The 21,923-nt window shown below is 35.1% G+C and overlaps 1 protein-coding gene across 7 annotated transcripts in view; it reads left to right on the top strand.

Moving 5' to 3' along the window:
* Window positions 1–854: 854 nt before the first annotated feature.
* LOC150095089 (spectrin beta chain-like) overlaps window positions 855–21,923 on the top strand; it is a 577,773-nt gene continuing 556,704 nt past the window's right edge. For all 7 annotated transcript variants that reach the window (XM_090411296.1, XM_090411299.1, XM_090411298.1 and 4 more), the window contains exon 1: window positions 855–1,038. The gene's annotated coding sequence lies outside the window, so the exon portion shown is untranslated. The remainder of the gene's footprint in view (window positions 1,039–21,923) is intronic.

The raw sequence follows: 21,923 nt of genomic DNA, 5'->3' as shown, positions 1-21,923 counted from the left end.
CTACCAAAACAATACACTTCATCCCATCTTCTCCGACTAAAGTGCATGACTTCACTCTTAAAACTATTGAATTACATCTCCATTCAACATCCTGAAAGCGCCAACTTATTCAAACTATCTTGTAGTAACATCACACCAGCTCCTGATATCACTGTCTTCATTTCAGCATCATCAGCAAACAACTGAATATCTCCTTTAAAAGTGGATATGATTTCCTTAATTTTATACACTATATACAGATTACTTCAGTTGGTTTTAATAAAACCTACTGAAGTAAATTTATTAATGCGAAAAAGTCATATAAAAATATTCTACGCAGTACATCTAAAAAGAAATGTCTTAACTTTTGATTTCCTGTTTATATGTGAATATATGTATGTGTTACATATAACAAATGACAGAAATGTTATCGTAATATGTACCATTACATATATAAAAGATTTACAACTTAAAAATTAGCCATCGGCTACCAACCCACGTAGAAATAAATTTCTGTTGATATAAATTTATGACGGATACATAACGAAGTGATAACATTGTCTTTCTGATGATATTACAGCAACGTAATGAGCTAACTGCATTATTATGCCTTCTTGACTAAAGATGTATGATGACATCATGTAAATAAAAAAGTAGTTCCACTTTAATTTTAATTAGAATGTCCTCTGTTTGTTCCCAATATTTTTATAAATATCGCTACAAAGTAAGGTCTACTTTTCAATTATCTTGATCTACTGTTTTTTTGCATATTTCTAAAATACATGATGAAGCTTAATTGGGTGGGGCAATAATATCACTGCGCCGTACGATTATGCGGTGCTGGCTTCACTCCGAACTGGGGGTGCACCGCGGCGACGACCGAATAATCTATGAAGTCGAGAGTAGGTGTTCTGTGAGCAAGGTGCGTTGCCGTTCCGAAGCCTGTGTAAGCCTACTACCGTATTGGTTGTTGGATTTGCACGGTCAACTGCCGCAATAGGAAGAAGAGATACCATCACCGGGATTATTTGACAGGACGCTAGAAGGTGACTGTGTAAGGTATGGAAAATTTTGGTAATTCTAAGTTCTTTAGACTTCATCTCCGATCTGAAATAACCATTAAAGAAATGAAAAGTCATAGATGTTTATAGAATCTGTGCAAATGATTAGACTCGTGCATGCCTTTTGCTTTTTGCATATAAGGTTTAGTATTTTGTATTTCACTCCTCTCTGAATATTGCTTTAGGTAATTGTTAAAAATCATATAGTGTTTTATATGAGTAAGTAGTCGAATGTGTACTATCGTTCGCATTATACGCATTGAAATGTTAACGAAAAGTAGCAGTAGTATGTCATCTTCACTGTTTATTCACCATACCGGCTCAGCAACATTTAAAACATTTCTGCAGAAAATAATTCTCGCTGCATTGTTTACATAGTTCTATTTACAGTGATGAAAGTAATATTCTGAATACGATAGCTTTGTTGTATATAGATGACACCTACTGTGGTCCCGGCATCTTTTCTATTCAATACACATGTTCCTTTCTTCTAAACAATAAAGGATATTCAGCTTCTCTAGCTTTGTGAGAAGACTTACAGCATTATATGTCAATGGATTATGATATAAGGAAAGGGGAAAAAAGCTCTCCTAAAATGTGTGTGCTTGTTATGCCATTCGTATCTTTAATCAAGTATTGATCAATGGTAACCACGAATATAACAAGTCTGTATTTGCAAAAGATGCCTGCATTTTATTTTTTGTGTGAGCAGTTTTCGAAATAGTCACACACTTTTCTCAGTGGTTTAGATTATTTAAAACACGATGCTTGTGGTTGTAAGTGGTTAAGCTACGTCTTTTGAAGTAGAATGATCTGTGAGAAAGAAAGGGACAGATAATGATTTTTTACCCTTCAGAATTTAAAATAAAATTCAGAAAAATTGATATTCTTTGGTTATACTTGAAATTAAAAAATATGTTTTTAAAGTATTTATTATTATGAACACCAGGACTCATCGTGAGTAATATTTGCAGGTGTCGCTGAATGGGTTTATTTTTAAATTTTTTTTTCTGTCTTCGATCTGTATTGATTAAAGTGTGCTGATGTCTGTGGCGTCTATGCTAAGCGGTGCTTTATTGATGTTAACAGGGTGTAGTCAATTGGTATAACGCAATACCAATAGACAAATTGGTGTTAAACTTTGTGTATCAGCACTTCAGAATTTAATTGATAGCTATCTATTTTTATCATCATTAATGACATTTGATTCTAATGATGTATAATCGTGTGTTACCCTACTTTGTTCATTTATATGGAAACATGTTGCATTTCTTATTATTTCATTATTTAATTGTATGAGTTAGCGTATTCTTTTAGCACAATCTAAGACGATATTGTTCTACTGTATGGTTATGGTTTTATTATTATTACGTGGCATCTTCCAGTAGTCTAGGATTTATCGCAGAACGTCACTCCACACTTCTTGAATTTATCTTGCAAATGCTTTTTGTTAATTGCGTGTGTTCCATGGCAGGTTTGTTTCTTTTATAGGAGGGAAAACAAGATTTTTTTGCGAAGAAAAAAAAAAAAAACACAAGCACATTGCTATCTTTGCATGAGACTGGCCGATTCACCTTCGATTGAAGGTGAATACGCCCGTATGAAGATCCCATGACGAAAATCGAACTAGTCTCGAAAATCGAACCGACGTAATGTCGCGTCGCTTTTCCAACTGCGCTATGGATTTTATAGGCACCATTAAAATGAGTAATTTGGAACTGTTAGAGCTCAGCCATTCTAAGTGGCAATTTTTATTTTAAGAAAAGTGATTTCAATTTGTTGATGGCAAATAAAAGATTATATTTCCAGACACAGAAACGTGTATGGTATATTCCAAATGGGATTCGCCAATTCCACATTAGGAACTCGAAAAGAACCGCCCTTCCCCCCAGAATGCTAAGTAAATGAGAAGTGAATGTCCTGTTATTAAAATAAGTTGAGTGGATTCTCAAGCGCAGTTAGTACCTCCTTTATAAATTGCCAGAAAGAAAGCATGAATAGTAACAAACCCAACTTTTTTTTTCCCCCAGAGGTAGAGCAGCAGACTTTTAAGATTTTCTTGTTTTCATCAATATAATCTGCTATTTTCCATTTGTATTTCTGGCTTGATGGGTTCTGAACCTGTGTACTTGTTATGCCATTCATATCTTTAATCAAGTATTAATCCATGGTAACCACGAAATTCTGATTCCTGGCTAGATGGGTTTTGATTTGTGTTTATATAGCCGATTTGCAACATTTTTTTATTCTGATTTCTTGGGATTTCCTTCTGGATCCACCATTGCACATTGTTTTTATTATTATTATTATTATTATTATTACATGACACCTCCAGGAAGTCCATATAGACTCATCAAGGGAGGGCACCTATTCTACAACTCTGTCTCAGTCCACCAACTTCAACTAAACCAATGCCATCTACCGCACACATCACCACCACTAGTAATTTCACAGACAATCGCAAACATCAATGCCCACGGCAGGATTCGAACCTGCAGCCTTTTTTTTGCTCGAGAGCAGATACGCTAACCATTTGGCCAACCAGGCTGGCATATAGAATGCTAAGAGAAGTGAAGACATATAATTATTAAGTGACACCTCCAAGGAGTCCTAGGACTCATTGAGGGAGGGCACCTACTCTACAACTCTCCATCTCCACCACTCAACCCACCAACTATGGTGAACCACATCATCTACACCAACGCCATCTGAAATGGAATATACATACAGTCTCATTATGGAAATAGTTATTCCTCTGTAGATTTAGTGATTTGCTAATTTCCTGTAGTAGAGCAACACTGAGTTGAATGAGGGAAAGAGCTATATGGTGGTAATGCTGCTGTACTTTTCAGGGACATTTTTTATGTGGCTCCCACCAATAGTACATTAGTACTGTGAGTTGGTTAACGATTTTTTCTATTTTTATTAATTTCAGATATCTTTTGCATTTTTTATTTATTTTTTACATAATCTGGAAACCCTCCTCCAGAGATGAAACATGGAACTTATCAAGCCACTTTGTGCCTCCAGTAGGTGGGATTGTGATCTTACACTGGACAGTGAAGTTCATCTCCCTCCTAAATTTGATGGGATACTCTGTGGAAGTTTGTTACAGAGATTTAAGCAGATGGGAATGGATATGGGGATGGTGGATAGACATCAAAGAGTAGTGTATGAGAGAGTGGAATCTGTGAGAGGACAAGTGACTGGTGTAGTGCTACAGAACTTTATATTCCTCATGTTACTTTTGTTTAGTTTGAATATTTGATGATGTCGGAAATGATTTGAGAGGAAAATATCCCGCTCTTTGCTGATTATGCAAAACTAGACAGTAATTTATAAAACTGGTGTAATGTAGGATGATTTAAACAGGCTGACAGTTTAATATGCAAAGTGTTTGCACTGCTAATAAAGACTTTTCCAAAAACATTGACAAAATTGGACTGCAGAAATCAACACTAGAGAATTCAGAGGACTGCTATGCACAGATTTGGTTGTCTATGTTTCAGAGAGAAGTGGTGGAGAGGATTCAGAGATGGGTTATCAATATGGAGATAGGCCTATGAAATGCTCCTTATACAGATAAGAAAGATTTGTAGATTACAAAATTTGATAGGGAGAAAAGATAATATGATAGAAACATAATACATTTTATAGGATTGATTCAGAGGAATTTTTCAGTACACGTGACAAGAAGGGAAAGAGAAGGAGTGGTTATTCCCAAAATTGTGTAAGAATGTAGTTAGTAAAGGCACAAAGACTAGATTTTTTGCATGGAGCATGTTGAATGGATGGAATAGTTTGCCAGAATCAGTTGTGAATGCTGTATATTATTATTAGTATATAGATAATCTCTGCCTATGTAGTAATAGCATTAAAGGGAAAAAAGTATCAAGGGAGTGTCTGGCTGCTAATGAAATGGTTGGAGGATATGCACTGACCACAGTCTGGATCACAAATAAATCAGGGCCAGTAGTAGATTCAGAAGGGAAGAGATGAGTATCTCTCCATAATTCACTTCATAAATAACATATTTCAAATTATTAATGTATATTATAACAAACAAGTATTTTTTGTTATTATATACATTAATAATTTGAAATATGTTATTTTTGAAGTAAATTATATTAATAAAACATAAAAATAAAAAACTAAGTATTTCTTAATCCTATTCTCCTTCCCAAACTAAAGTCTGGTATCAGTTCTTATCCTGCTATAATAAAAGTAAAACGAATACATAAATATAAGTTAAGCGATTTATTTCTTATTTGTTAATTATCTTTCAGATGATTGTAAGTTAAAGGTTTTTAAGGATTTGATTTTAATATGAGTAGTGCCTTATCTTTTTTTTTTTTTTGATCATGAGATCTTGCTGCTTTTGAATTAAAATACTTTTATGTTGTCTGCAGAACAATAGTCTCAAAATCTTGCGCCTCTTATGGATATTGTCTGTGGCACAAAAATTTTTGGAACCTTCTCTTAATAGCATTGCAATTATGCTTGTGTAAATTTATTGTTTAATAACAGAAATATATGATTTTTATGTAAAAACATAAACCTTTCATTTGGGATAGTAAGCAGATGAAATGCAGCTTATCATAATAATAATTATTATTATACCCCCTCCATGGAGATGGCAGACTCATCATGGGAGGTTCACAATCAAAATCAAAATTTCACCTTATCACATATTTATCATACTAAATCTTAAAAATCCATAACATTCCCTTCATTAATAACATATTCTGGTAATGCATTCCATTCACTGGCAATTTGCTGATGTAAAAAATCTGCTCCTCACCCCCACCTCTTCACCACACTCTTACATAACTTTCAGGGATTACCTCTGGTTCTTGCTCTCTCACCATCTAATCTTTTTATGATCTCTGGATTAATCTGATAAAATCCCTTCACTAACTTAAACATCTCTATCATAATCACTTTTGTTTCCTCCTATCCACCAAACTCTGCAATCCACATTTCTTCAACCCCCCCCCCCCCTCTAGATTTGAAAACCAAGTGACCAAATCTGATCACAATAATCCAAGTGTGGTCTGACCTGCTTTTTACAGGAGTAAGGGATAAGGAGGCACAATCGCCTCCTTATCCCTGCATGTTAGAGTACTTCTTTTCATAGCAGCACTATGCAATCCTTGCAATATGCCCTCTAAACTTCAGTCTACTGTCAACTATTACTCCAAATCTTCAATCTCATCCACTTCCTGCAGTACTGCACAATCGATATAGTACACAGCCTTATATTTCAGCACTCCAAAATGCAACGCCTTGCACTTATTAATATTAAAACTACAACCCCACTCCTTTGTCCAAGTTGAAAATCAAATTATTATTACAGGCTATTCCATGCAGTCCTTAGACTTATCGAGGAAAGCTCTAAACATCATGCTAAGCACTATCCAACACTTGCACAGTATCTATCATACTTTGCTTTGAACTCATTTACAGTCAGCATCCACAATAGACACTGACAACCTATTCCTCACTTATCATTCTTCAAGCAATAAATATAGTTCTAGCTCCCTTGTTTGCTTTCCAAGAATGGTCCTAGTTCTCCCACTACCAGACCTGATATCTGAAAACTTTCCTCTCTATTAATCTTGTAAAAACCGTTCAGTAATTTGTATGTCTCAATCATATCACCCCTTTTCTGCCTGTCAAACAATTTCTGTAACCCATAAATCTTGAACCTGTTCTCATAAGGTTTATTCCATACACCTGCTGCCATCTTGGTCACTCACCTCTGGATCCTCTCCACCTCTTCCTCATTGTTAAGAAACCCAGGTGACCAGATCTGCACACACAAGTCTACACGGGAATCTTATCGAGGCTCAATAAAGAGGAATAATAACCTGCTTGTCAAAGCATACTTGAGTAACCAAGTAATCCGATGAACTGCTTTAGCTACTTTTGCTATATGCCATCTAAACTTCAACTCCCTGTCCACTAACACTCCCAAATCTCTGGCTTCATCATTTTCCTGGAGTACATTTCCATCAATGTGGTATGCAGCTGTTTGAAAGTTTTTTCACTTGGTTATACTATAAATTAAAGATGCCAAGAAATTATATTCTTGGTTTAATCCTTTATCCAAGTGTAAGCAAATAAAAATTTGCATGTGAAGTAACATCATGACTGGGCTACTTGTGTATAGAGGGCTAATGACTTCACATTAATTGCCTTAGTATCCCATAATGCAATGCACATATCCTTACGGACATGTGTAATGCTATGCACTATGGGAAGGGCTGCCACCCAGACCGGTTTTGACTTTTATTGAGGTCTCATCAGTGGGAGCCAGACCCAGAATTGATACCAAGGTTGAAGTAATGCAATTTTAGTAATAAAGTGTGACACCTTTTGACTACTTGTATATGAAAATATGACTTCTGCATTACTTCAACCTTGGTATCAATTCTGGCTCCCACTGATGAGATCTCAATAAAGTTTGAAACATCATCAGGTCCGGATAGTGACTCTTTCGTTAATGCATAGCATTATACATGTCCATAAGGATATGTGTGTCATTGTTGGATACTAAGGCAATTAATGTGAAGTCATTAGCTTCTGTATACAAGTAACCCAGTCGTGGTGTTACTTCACATGCAAATTTTTATTCGTGTACACTTGGATAAAGTATTAAACCAAGAATATAATTTCTTGCCATCTTTAATTATTGTGGTATATAGCTGGTAATCTTTTCACCCCAAAATACACAACCTTACACTTTGAAACATTAAACTGACATCCATTCTCCTTTGCCTAGAATGCCAGTCTATCCAAATTATCCTTCCAAAATTTTATCATCTCTATTAACTATTGCTTTACCAATTTTGCATCATCAGCAAACAACTGAACAGTTTCTCTCAGATCTCTTCCTATATTATTTATGTACAAATTAAACAGCAGAAGCCTGAGAACAGAGCCCTGTGGCATGCCACTGTCACTGGCCTTCTTCTGGACTCTATTCCTAAATAAACTACCTTTGTCCAGAATGAACTGACCAATTGGAAAAATTTCTCATGAGACCGACTAACTCACCTTTAATCAAAAGAGACCAAAGCCAAGTATTCCTCCTGCTTGTTCCGAATGCTCTTGGCATTAGTATACATAAAGTGCAAAAGCCCCTTAGGCCCAGTGCTATCCTAATGCTTTATACTAACTATCCCAATCTGGTTTGTTACCAGTGGTACTAACTAGGCACCATTCTTACACTCAACTCCCTCATTGATATCTGCATATCCACTCAACAGCTTCCCTCCCTTCCTCCCTAAAAAGTTCGTCTCCCTGATTTTGCACATCTGCTTTCACTTCATTCAATGACACTTTTTCCAGAATCTAAACACCAAATCAAGATGCAAAATTAACATCAAATTGGATGCAGAATTATTTTTGCTGGCCTTGTTGGCTGAGTGGTTAGCATATCTTCTCTCTAGCCAAAAGGTTGTGGGTTTGAATCCTGCTGTGGACATGGATGTTTGTGATTGTCTGTGAAAATACTAGTGATGGTGGTGGTGATGGGGCAGTAGTTGGTGTAGATGATGTGGTTTGCTGTAGTTGGTAGATTGCATGGTGGAGATGGTGAGTTATAGAGTTAGTACCTTCCCTTGATGAGTCTTTGGACTTCTTGGAGGTGTCATGTAATAATAATAGTAATAATCTATCTCTCTCCTGTTTAAAATAGTGACGGATTTCATTCCTTAGCTGTTTTTAGCTGAAGACAGTAATATTGATCTCTAGCTTGTAATCCATCCCAATCAAGTGCCATCTCCTATCTAGGAGCTTGGCTGCCATGATGGGCATTACAACATGTGATGAGGACCTTATCTCTTCCATATTGTCATAAGTATTCATGGCTGTAAATCCATGTGTTCACAGGGCAGATTTGCCTGTTCTGAGTTTCCAGGTTAAAAAACCCCCTACCTCTGTATGAGGCAGGCTAACTCACCTTTAGTCAAAAGAGACCAGATAAAGGTTCTTTACGTCATGGACGGGAATTGAACCCAGGTCTTTCTAACCAGAGGGCTTCATCTATACCAGTGATGGCAAACCTTTTTACCCAAGTGTGTCAGACATCTTTTTTTTTAAATGTTGACGTTGTTGATGTGCCACTTGCATACGTGCATTATAAATTTAACTGCATAATCATAGATGGTGACTTATACATATCATATTAGGCTATTTATTTAATAGGACATTGATATAAAATCTATGAATTCATATTATACAATTAATTTAATAATGTGAAATTACAAACTTGCATTACATTTAATGACTTTTCTGTTGCTGAGTACTGGTAGAAAGTTGCTTTATAGAAGGGCTATAGTGTGTACATTTTAATGCTACACAGGCAGCGCTCAAATCATTGCTCAATCTATTTCTCCCTTTCGATTTGATATTATTTAAGGCAGAAAATAGAGTTTCACAAGAGTATGTAGAAGAGAAAATTGTTAGAAGAGTTTTAGCAAAGATTTTAATAGCACGAAAGTTTTCGGGAAGGCTATTCCAGACACTTATCATTAACACCATATTGTTTCTATCAATATCTCTATCAATAACACCATATTGTTCAGTCCAGGCATCTTGGAAATTTCTTCCACTTCCTTTCTGTGATAATTTTAATTTTTTATTAGTGCCAGCTTCCATTGTAAAAGGGTTAACAAATTAAAAAAGAGCACAATTATATACAGCAGTAATAATTAATAAGAACTTACAATTACTGGAAATGAATTGTACACCAGCAACTCAAATTACTTAAGTGGCAGACCATGCAAGACTACCACTACTTCTTTCAGCAGGGTTGCAGATTTATTACTGGTACGTTCATAGCAACCTTGTTACGTTTTACTCTCTATCATGCTACTAAATAGCAGCTATTTAGTTTTGTTGCAACGTCATCGTAAGTTGTTACTATTTGCATTATTTAACAAAATTTACTGAATTTATTGCAACTATAAAAATATTTTCATTATTTACTCAGATAAATTCAATATTTAATGCTGCGAATTATATGAACAGCAGGAAGGAGTGATGACAAGAGGCCATCTCTGGAAGTTACGAAAGGAAACTGTGAGCAAGAGGGTGAGGAGTGGTTTCTTTGCATGGAGGGTGGTTGAACCGTGGAATGCATTGCCTGATGGAGTGATGAGAGCGAGAACGGTCAATGAGTTGTATGATAGACTTTGTGTTTCTTAGGGAGGACCTTCCACGATGAGTCTTTTGACTCCATGGAGGCCTGAATAATAATAATAATAATATTTTCTGTTAAAGTGGTTTTAAATATGTTTAGAACTTGTATTACTCAGTCGAGAGATTTGGAATGCATGCATGAACGAATTTCACACAGAAGTCAAATGAAAACTTTACGTTTATAATATATAAAGCATGTATTTATAAGTTTGTATCGTATAATATTGATAACAATTTTTATAAATTTTTATAATATCATATGGCTATGCATAAATTATAATCATTAAGAAAGAAAACATAAACTTAAAACACTCGTTGTTTATAGGCTAGTTACAAAATAAAACAGAAATACGCTAACTACAAAATAAAATAGAAATAGGCCAACTATAAAATATGATTTTTTCAATGAACCGAAACCTACCTTCGCCTTAACTGAGAGCAGTCTTACACGATTTATCGCAGTTTCTTCATCAGAATACCAATTTCTTTCAACATCCAAGGTGTGTCACCTGAAACCCTCAAGTGTGTCAGTGCTGACATGCATGTCATAGGTTCACCATCACTGAGCTATGGAGGTCCCCTAGCTTGTACTACACACACTTGTTATCTCTATTAAATGATCATGTGGGATAAACTTGTGATTAGAATTTGACTAGTCAGATATTCTCTGAGTTCCAGCATATTATATGTTTTGCATTATAGATTTACACAATATTATTTGGTACTTTCTAGGCTATTTTGCAGATTTGAAAGTCATTTCAAGATGCTTGCCATGTTTTAATATTTCATTGGTTCCAGAGTTGCTAACTTAGAAGGCTTCAAAAAAGGGCCTTGTTCTTTTAGTGTGTGTATATTATTTTTGATATTTAAAACTAGCAGGTACAGAATCAAAGCAGAAATTATTAATAATAATTATTATTAAAATTATCTTTCCTGGCACCTCCATGAAGTTCCTCCTTAACTCATGGGAAAGCCACTCCATCCAGTAAATGTATTTTTTTGTTAAATGCCCTTGTCATTTTAAATACTGGTGACTGATATCAAACCTCAAATTAGAAATGTCAAAACAATAACCTGAAAGATATATAATTTTTACTTATTTAATGGATCACAGCAAAGGCTACGAACATAATCATTTAGTAGGTTTTGTAGAATAACATAGAATAACATCTCAGAAATATGAGTATTGAGGGAAAGCAAGAAAAAGCACTTGTTTGGAATTATATATTTCAGAAATCTGTTTGCAGAAATATGAAAGTGAGGAGTTATCCATTAACTCGATTTAGTGTAGCATCATTCTAGCCCTCCCTTGAAAAAGGAAATGTAATGTACATATAATTCATATATGAAAAGAATGTGCTTCATTGGAAATTTTGTGCTAAACAGCATATAACAGAAATCAATTACATGTAATGAGCTTCTTACAAGGGAGCTTGCATATGTATGTAGCTGCATCTTTTAATAGCTTAAAAAGAAGCACTGAGACAGGCAGATTACTGTGCTACCCGTATTGCAGATGGCTGGAATAGAATCATTAGTGTTGATAAACATGGTAATTAGCAGTGTTGGGAAGCCATTCCACAGAGTTCTATTTGGAATGTGGCCTTGTAAAGAGCAGTAAAAGAAATAAATGTGAATGATTATGAAAGTCTGTGTAAGGAATTATAGAAATGGACTTAGCGTTACACACACACACACACACACACATTTTTGGGATGATATCCAATGATACGGCTTACTAGCACTTTTATTAACAGTGATGTATGGATGAAGAACATTTAGAAATTTGTAATATTCAGTAATTTTTTTACCTGTTTACCTACTATGCAAATAAGCTGTTATTTAATGAAATTTGCATTTTCACTACATCTGTAATTAAGATATTTGTTATATAAAATTTTTATTAAAAATTATTATATACATTTTGTATATTTTTTATATGGTACAATTAATTTATGTTTAATGAACTACATGCTATTTATGTAATTTGTTGTTATTATTCCAAAAACATTACCACACTATGAAGTAACAATACCAGTCATTTTTATCATTTCATTTTTAACTCTACTGGGACATAAAGCAATAAAGTTTGAATTGTCTTCCCCACAATAAGATGCTTAAAAACTGTAATATGTTGGTTAACCAAAAAACTTCTTTAAGTTTCAGTAGGTAGAGAAAATTTTTCTTGTGTTTAATTGAACTGTATCATCAAAAATACTGAGTATTGGCATAGAATATGATTTTATTCTTTAATTGCTGCCATGTTGCAGTGTATTGAAGGCATGACCATCTTTATAAATTATGGATGAAAACAATAATAAAATCTCTTTAAAGTATAATGTATACCATACATTACAGAATATTTGCCAGTGAATTAATTTATTGGAGAAAGTAGGCATCATAATTTTATAAAATCTAGTTAAAATATCTAAGGCCTTTCATCATCATTTTTCATTTAGCACTTTGATGTTTATGTTTTTAAAAAAATTGTCATTGCATTTTTTTTGTTTTTTTTTTATGTGAATCACCTGTTCCATGGCTGAGTAACTTGACTTTATAGAAATCTTATTGATGCTATGATAAGGCATTTTAATTCTCTCATTTTAATTTTAATAGTATTCTGTGTGCCAGTTGGCTGCATATATTTTCTGTCTTTGTGGGACAAAAAACCTGATTTCCTATTAAAACAAAAAAAAACCATGCCACTTCCTTATGAGACTGGCTAAGTAACTTTCAGATGAAAAACTAAAAAAAAAAGTTTCTTAAATCTGTTAGTACACTTCAAGAGGAATACAAAAAATTAATTAGGATGTAAAAAAAAAAAAGTGTTTGCAACATGTAAGTCAATAGTAAAGGAATTGTTGGTTAAATATGCCAGCACTTAAGTGCATGGGAAAATTATCCACAAGAGGTATGTTTAAAGGTATAGTGTGTATCATATCTGAGATCCACATTCGAGATTTTTGATAATCGAGAATTGGACTGATGCAGTATAATTCCTTGGTTTTTGTTACTTTGGGTGGGGTACTTAACATTTCAGATGCTTCTTTGAATTTCTTAACAAAATTGTTGTAGTCAGTTTAGGATTTAGGACAATTTTGTTTGTTGCCAAAAGCATTCATTATCTTCATTTTTTTGAATGGAAGACCAGACGAAATTAGCATTTTCTTTTTGACATTTTTGAAGTGTTTTGAAGTAAGGATCTATATAGGACTGTTTGTGTGACACTGCAGTAGATTCCCCATAAACTGGGAATCCACTTTTTGGATTCCCAGTTTATGAAGATCTGAAAAATCGATGTAAAAATCTTGATCTTGCAGAGAGAAATGCTACCCATATTTCGTGTTGTCATGTTAGACAAAAGAAGGGTATATTGCTTCTTGTTAGAAGAAGTTTTCCTTAGGAGGATTTTGTAGAATTTTTTTTTTTTTTTAATACTTTGTTGTTTATCTGTTTTGTGATAGCATTAGACTGAGATGATTTTTTTGGTTTCTCTTCTCTATATCATTTGATGTCTTTACCTTATCTCATAAGATTTCAGTGACCTTTTTTTTTTGCACTGAAAATGGTCTCAGGAAAGTTATAGGTACCTTCCATTTTTAGATATCTTACTGGAAATCTCTAAACAAAACTCACTTATTTTGTACAGAAAATCAATAACTACACTATCTTCTGTAGTTATTGATTTTCTGTGCAAAATAAGTGAGTGTTTTGTTTAGTGACTCCCAGTAAGATATCTAAAAATGGAACGTACCTGTAATTTTCCAATGTGAAGTTTATATGAGGAAATAGAGTGATTAGATAACTCAATTTATTTTAGCTGTACTGTGTATCCTGGCTAGATAATAAACTATCGTTATATTGAAGCTGATTTTGTTTTTATTTTAATTGGTAGTTATCCAAGAAAAGCATGCATTTCATAGGACTTCATAAATAAGTTGGCTGGAAGTAGAGAAAGTGATGAACTTTTGCTAAGCCTTCCTTCTGCTTATAGTGTTATCTTTAAACTGGGGAAAAAAAAACAAAAAAACATCTGACTGTGTGATGTCAGATGTTTTTTTTAATGCAGTCAGATGTTTCTAATAATCTTTATTCATGGATGTGTAAGGTATTTTTACCTAGAGATTCATCTTTTCTATATATGGAGATACTAACTTTGCTTGATATTTGGAGAGATCAGAAGCAGATGTGTTCCTTGTATCCACAGTGTGGTTTTAGAGGTGCATTTAGTAATCTTGTTGGATCATCAAGCTTTTGATTAGAATGGTTGTCCTGTTATGGGCATCCAATAAACTAAGTATTATTGTTGTTATTATTATTATCATTCAGGCCTCCATGGAGTCAAAAGACTCATTGCGGGAAGTCCTTCCTAGGAAACACAGTCCATCAAGACTCATTACGGGAGGTCCCGCCTAGGAAACACAAAGTCTATCATACCACTCATTGACCGTTCTTGCTCTCAGCACTCTATCAGGCAATGCATTCCATGGTTTAACCACTCTCCATGCAAAGAAACCACTCCTCACCCTCTTGCTCACAGCTTCCTTTCATAACTTCCAGGGATGGTCCCTTGTCATCAACTCCCTAGTGTCAACCTTGTAATCACCTCTCAACAGTTTAAAATTCTCAATCATATCACCTCTCCTTCTTCTATCCACCAAACTCTGCAGTCCACATTCCCTCAGCCAATCCTCATAACTAACATTGTACAATCTTGAAACCATCCTTATTATCAGCCTCTGTACCCTTTCCATAGTTAATTTATCTCCTTTAAATCCTGGGGACCATATTTGGGACCAATAGTCTAAGTGTGGTCCGATCAGGGTTTTATACGATGGAATGATAACTCTTTTATCTCTGCAGATCAGCATCCTTCTCAGTATTACAGCAATTCTCTATGTTACCTTCACTACCTTTGCAATATGTGGTGAAAGTGTCCCTTGAATTTCAGGTTTCAATCACTCATCAACCCCAGATCTCTTGTCTCCCCTACTTAAGTAAGGTCTTCATTTTCAGATGAATGTCTATCAGCATTCATAACAGCTGTAGAATTTCCTATATCCATTTCTATTACAAAGATGATATTCCTATTATGATGTAGTTTCTGAAGGTCATTTCCCCTTTGTAGATATTTCAGGTATGTCATTTTGCATTAAGTACAATTGTTGTTAATCAAATACAGATTTAAGTCTGCTCTATATTAGGAACGATGTGAAGGATATCATGCCATCAGAATGGAAATATTGTTAAGAACTAAGGCAAAATTGAAGCATTTAGAAGGGTTGTTTAATTCAACACTTGTAAGGACGTAATGTACAGTTTTCTTTCTCAGATATCATTTTGTGAACTACTTCTTTTGGTTGCTTTTATTTACTTGAGATGCTTTATTGGAAGTGAGGCTGTTTCATAGTTCAGTTGGCAGAGGAAGCTGCCATTTCAAAATGGAGTTTTATGTGTATTATTATTATTATGTGGGTATCTCTGTGGAGTCAAAACAGTTCTTCAATTTTTTTATCTAGCATAATATTTTGATATTCAATATCAAATTGTCTTCCTGTATTATTATTATTACATGACACCTCCAGGGAGTCCAAAGACTCATCGAGGAAGTGCACTTACTCTACAACTCGTTGTCTCCATTACTCAGTCCACTAACTGCAACTATGCCAACGCCATCTACTGCCCACCACCACCACCACCACCACTAGTATTTTCACAGACAATCACAAACATCCATGCCCATGGTATGATTCAAAGCTGCAGCTTTTTGGCTGGAGAGTGGATACGCTAACTAGGCTGGGATGTATGAATTATGAATAATATATGAAATGCATTATTCTGGTGCATGAATTGAATGGTGTTTTTATTATTTTTTACATCACAATCACAATATTCTATATGCAGTAGCAAACAAATTCATCTGAACAAGTATAATTTTTGTCAAGATTTTGGTTTGGTTTTTGTTTCAGTTCACAGTAGTTTTGGTTTTAGTTCACTATTTTGATTGAGTGCTGTGTGTTTTAACTGTTTCTACGATGTTTATTAATAGTGTTGTCTATTTTTAATAGTGTAAACAAGTTGACATTCATAGTGTTTTATTCATTTTGTGTAGCTATAAAATGGATACATCTCCAAGAAAGTGCTCAAATATATGTACTCTTAGCACACATCCATGACTCAAAGACAAATTGCCAGTGAGTGTGGTGTTGATTTGGATATTATTAATGTGATTTTAAAGAGGTTTAGGGAGACAGGTACCTTTTTCTCCTGACTGAAAATGTAAATGAAAAAGGAAAACTACACTTACTCAAGATCATTTACTAGTTAGGAATAGCAACAAGAATCCAAGACTGTCTGCTGTAGGCTTAAATAGAGACTTGGCAGCTAGTGGGATTAATGTTTTTGACATGACTGTCCATCGAACATTGTTGGGAGCAGCAAGCACTGCCCACAAACCAAAACAGAAACAACTATTGACAAAGGCTATGCAGAAAAAGAGGCTCTAGTGGGCAAACGTATACAAAGATTTCACTGTTGAGAAGTGGAAGAAAGTCGTATTCTCAGATAAAACAATTTCTTTGTCCAAGGAGAGTGAGTGCCCTATGTTAGAAGCTCCTTAACACCCAGCTATAAAGATGTTCTAGGGTTGTTTTACACATGATAGGACAGGATCACTTGTGCTTGTTGACAGTATGATGAAAAGTGACCAATACATAAAAATATTGGAGAAAAGAGAGTGGTCCCACAGATCCAAAAAGACAAAGAGCTCATCTTCCAATAGGATCTTGTTCCATGCCACACTTCAAAAAAATGAAAGAGCTGCTCAAAAATCATAACATTCAGTGGCCAAGTAACTCTCCTGATATTAACCCAATAAAAAATTTGTGGGCCTTAGTGTAAAATTGACTTCAAAAAAAAAATAAAAAAATAAGCTAACGACTTTTTGTTCTTGCATAGGGAGTAGGCGATGCTAAAAGAGACTTGGAAAATTAAATTTTGATACAAAGGATAACTTAATGCAGTCCATTATAAAAGTATGGTTTCCAGAAGCAGAATTAGAGAGATGTGTTCTACATTGGCAGAGTCCATGCCTAAGCAAATTAATGAACTTATTACAAACAGAGGAGCACACATACATTATTAGGTAAAGTTAAAGGTAAATGAACTTTTCATATATATCCCCTCCCTCTTCCTTGTTCAATTAAAATTGAATTAAGCATAATTGAACAATGAGAATTGGAATATGGTAAAAAAAATGCATTCTCTGAGAAGGGCTGCTTCTGTTGATTAGGAGAAATTCTAGTATGGTTTAGTCTTATGAACTCACCAGGATTTTTTAATGTCACTTTAAGGCTTCTTTGGCTAGGATTCATATCAAAATGATTCACAATGAACTTTTCATATGATCTTTATTACTGGCAATTTTAATGTAGCTAGTAAGTAATGATTTTCGATAACTGAGCACTACTTTACTTATATCAGATTAACTTTAACACAAAACAAAATCTCAATGCTGTGTTAGCACAGAATAAACACACAAATCATTACAACTTCTCACAGAAGTGACTAGGAGTGAGATATAGCACCTCATTTATGACATCCACTGATGAGATGATCAAATCCAAGATCCTCGTGTGCCCTCTGTTGTATAATGTCTGTAGTTGTTATTCCTTAAAAACTTGATAAATTAATTTTCTTTACTTCCAGTTGCTATCTTGTCATCCCTATTGATATTGCCATAATTAAAATAACCTATAATGGTCACCCTTTTCTTATTTGCTTGGCTAATTTGCTTATACATTTAATAGTCACTAACCTCACATCACCAGATCTATATCAACATCTAAGTATTTCATTCTATTCACGTCTGTCTCACACCATGCTGCCTCAAAATCACTGCCACTATTTCTTCCTTGCACCTTGTGTGAACATAACTCTTTTTCTATCATCAATAGCACTTCACCTCTCTTTTTACCCTTTTTATCTTCACGAAAAAAATCGTACCTTTCCATCTCTATTTCTGTTAAGATGTTATCCTCATCCAATCATGTCTTCTTCCAACAATTTTTGAGTGAACATCAATGCAATCATTTCATTTCCCTTGTTTTTGACACTTCTAGCATTTGTATACAAACACATAATAGCTCATTCCTGGATCCATAACAAGTTTCACTGATACCATTTATTATATGTGACTTCTCCATACCTTCGAGCCATTTCTTTTTCTTCTTACCCATTCCAGAACCTACTTAAAATCCAACTGTTCTCCCTACATCTCTGGCCATTGCTTTCTTGTCTACACACACACATGTTCAGTTACTCTTTGAGCATCAACCTTTCTCATGCTGTGTTTTCCTGTCTGCCTTCAGTCTCCCTGTTTGTCCTTCACACTTCTTTTCTCGTTCTCTACACTCATGCTACCCACTTCTCCATTCATAAGCACCACTTCAATCTCTCCCGCTCTTTTACATCACTTTTTACTTGCTCAGATTCATTCTCTGGACTCATCTTATTCCCTTCCAGAAGTAGCAATCTCTCCAAATGATTCACACTAAAACCATCTCTTATGCAGTTCAATTCTTCCTTTAAACTCATTCCACACATTAACAGACTGCACTTCTTTCTATTCATACATTTCCCTAACACATTCATAATTCTCGCTCTCTGCATCATCTCATCCCGGTCATACCTGGGCAACAAACTGTGACTACCTTTCCTATCATTTTTTATCCTTCTCAACAACAACCTCCTGATATCCATTCTTACATTCTTGTCAATCAAACTCCTTTCCTTTGCTATAACTTCCACATGCTTTCTTAAGATTTGCACAATTTTCATCAAGAATCGTTTAATTTACGATGCCATGTTCCCTACTCATGTTTAAATACGCCTCATGGTTCATCAGAATATCACACTTCTTTCATACCCACACTTACTCCTTTCTCTTATTCAGCCTGTTCACATAAACATCCATGACATCTTCCCATGCATACATGCTACATTCATGGAACTGTACCATTTTTGAAAAATCCATGCCATTCACTTTACTTTTCTTTTGAGCAAAGTAAACAAAAAAAAAGTGTAAACAAAGTTTGTGCCTGAAGTATCTTTCAGGACTGGGGCTTCATATCACATACTTGCCTTAGTATGTGATGTGAAGTCATGCCACGAGTTGCCCCAGTCCTTCCCTTCTATGTGTTAGGCCTACTGGCCTGTTACAGAGCTATCTTAAGCCCTTTTAAGTCATACCTGTCCAGAGGATAAGGTGACTAGCCCTATGCCTCCCAGTATATTCTGTGGCTGTAGCTGCATGTGTTCAAGGGGGCCGGTTTGTCTGCTTGCTGGAGGAAAAGTCCCAGATAAACCTGGGGAGAAAAACCTTGCTGTCCATGCCCAAGACCGGCTAACTTGGCTATGACTGAGAAATTTCCTTACGTCAGCGACAGGAATTAAACCCAGAACACTCCTTTCCCAGGCATATGGTTGTGAAGCGCATAGCCATTAGGGTAACCATGGACCCCTGAAAAATACTTCAGGCGCAAACTTTGTTTGCTTACACTTGGATAATGGATTAAACCAAGTATATAATTTCTTGGTATCTTTAATTTATAATATAACCAAGTGAAAAACTTTCAGCAACAGTAGCACTCATTCTACAAATTAGACAATAATATCACACATTAGATATAAAATTTATTTATATTGTCTCAGCCTACACGGTGACTGATGCTTAAAGCTTGTCACCTAGTGGCTGAAGATCCTTTGGCCATCAGACATTGAGACGTGGGGACTTTTGTGAGGAAAGGATATATATGGAACTACAAGACTCGTGATTAGGAGAAACTCAGGAGACAGCTTGCAGCTGTAGCATGGAATGAGGAATTGGGTGGAAAGGAGATCAATGCTGTTTGAGTGCTATTCAAGAACTATCTAGCAGAAGGTTAAATAAGGTAGGTGGGAAATGGATGAATGAAGAGGTTAAACATGCAATACAGAGAAAGAAGGCATTATGGAAGCAACATAAGATGAATGGTAATAATCAATTCCATGAGGAGTACAAAGAACAGCAGGTTGACTCAGTTTATAAGAGTAGCAAAAGTGAAGTGTGAGCAGCAGTTAGCTAATGAAGCAGAAATCCCCTAGGGATTTCTGTCGATATGTGGCCATAATAATAATAAAAAAAAAAAGGAATGGTTATGATAAGATGACAGATTGGATAAAATGGTATAAGGATAACTGCTTCGTGGATATAGTTGAGATATTTAATGAGGTTTATAAAAGTCTTTCATCTTTGTGAATATGACATCATGGAGACTTTGAGAACAGTGGAATTGAGCATACTTGATGTAAATAAAGCTGTGAGATTGATGATATATCACCACATATTTTGAAGGAATGTGCCAGGGAGTTGACATTTGCTTTGGCATATTTGTTTAACTGTTTGTCTTATGCTGGATCAAGTTCCAAAAGAGTGGAAGGAAGGCAAGATTGTATCATTTCATAAGGGACAAGACAGAACTCAAGCATCAAATTATAGCCAATCTGTTGTGTGTCAGGTGTTGTGGTTAAAGTGTTGGTGAGCTAGTGAGTACCAGGGTCGAGAATTAGGTTGACAACAGTAGTGTTATTTTTGATAGACAGCACGGATTTACTAAAGAGAGGTCATGTTTAGTAATCTGCTCGCTTATTACAATAAGATGACTGCTGTATTGCATGAGAGAGATGGATACACAGAAATTTTTGCAAAGGCTTTTGATAGTTAAACTAGAGCACATGTTGGATATTAGGCTAGTGCACTGGATTGGAGATTAGCTATCCAATAGATATCAACAAGTTGTGTATGGGTGAGCAATATCCTGGAAGAGGAAAATCACTAATAGTGTGCATCAAGGGTGTGTTTTAGGGCCATTACTGTTTAACCTGTATGTTGAATGATATTGGAGAAGATTTGAATAGGGATATTCAGTTGTTTGCAGATGATACTAAGTTGGGAAAAACTATGAGCAGTAGCACAGATGTTGTGGCCTTACAAGAAAAATAATTTTACATTTCACAACACTGAGTGCATGGGCATGGGAGTAGAAATACCAAGTCAGTGTTGTGAAATGTAAGATTTTAAAATTTTGAGAACAAAGATGGGATGTAGAATTTACACTTGGTGGGTATATATTGTTGAATGAAATAAGAAATCTTAGGATGATGGTGGATAAGGATCTAAAATTTAGAGGAGACATTGCCAAAATTGTGAGGAGTACACAATGAATTCTGGCAATCTTCTGGAGAACACTCACTTGTAGATGTAAAGAGATTCTGGTTCCACTGTATTAAGCTCTTGATATGCACATATGAGGTGTAACAATTTAATTCCCAGAATGTACCTTTAAAAAAACCTACATTCAGAACTGTGCATTAGTGGTTACTGTTGCCTTCGAAGTGGTCCCCTTGTGCATTTATAACAGTGGTGTAGCTAGAGCTGTTGCCGCCCAGGGCGGTCCCTGAGTTTGCTGCCCCTTTCGATACACACCAAAAATACTACAAAAAGTCAAAACGACGTATAGGGAAATAAATTAAAATGCTATGTTAATTTTTGAAGTAAAACTTTAATTTCAACATTCTAAAATATTACATTTCTTGCTTTTCTGTTAGCAAAATCATCGATGACATTGGCAAAGTCTG

Source organism: Typopeltis vanoorti, chromosome 21 (assembly GCF_054136105.1).
Source record: "Typopeltis vanoorti isolate ZY-2024b chromosome 21, IOZ_Tvanoo_1.0, whole genome shotgun sequence".
Taxonomy (NCBI): domain Eukaryota; kingdom Metazoa; phylum Arthropoda; class Arachnida; order Uropygi; family Thelyphonidae; genus Typopeltis; species Typopeltis vanoorti.
Note: the sequence above shows the minus strand (reverse complement) of the source record. Positions and strands in the feature narration are given on the sequence as shown.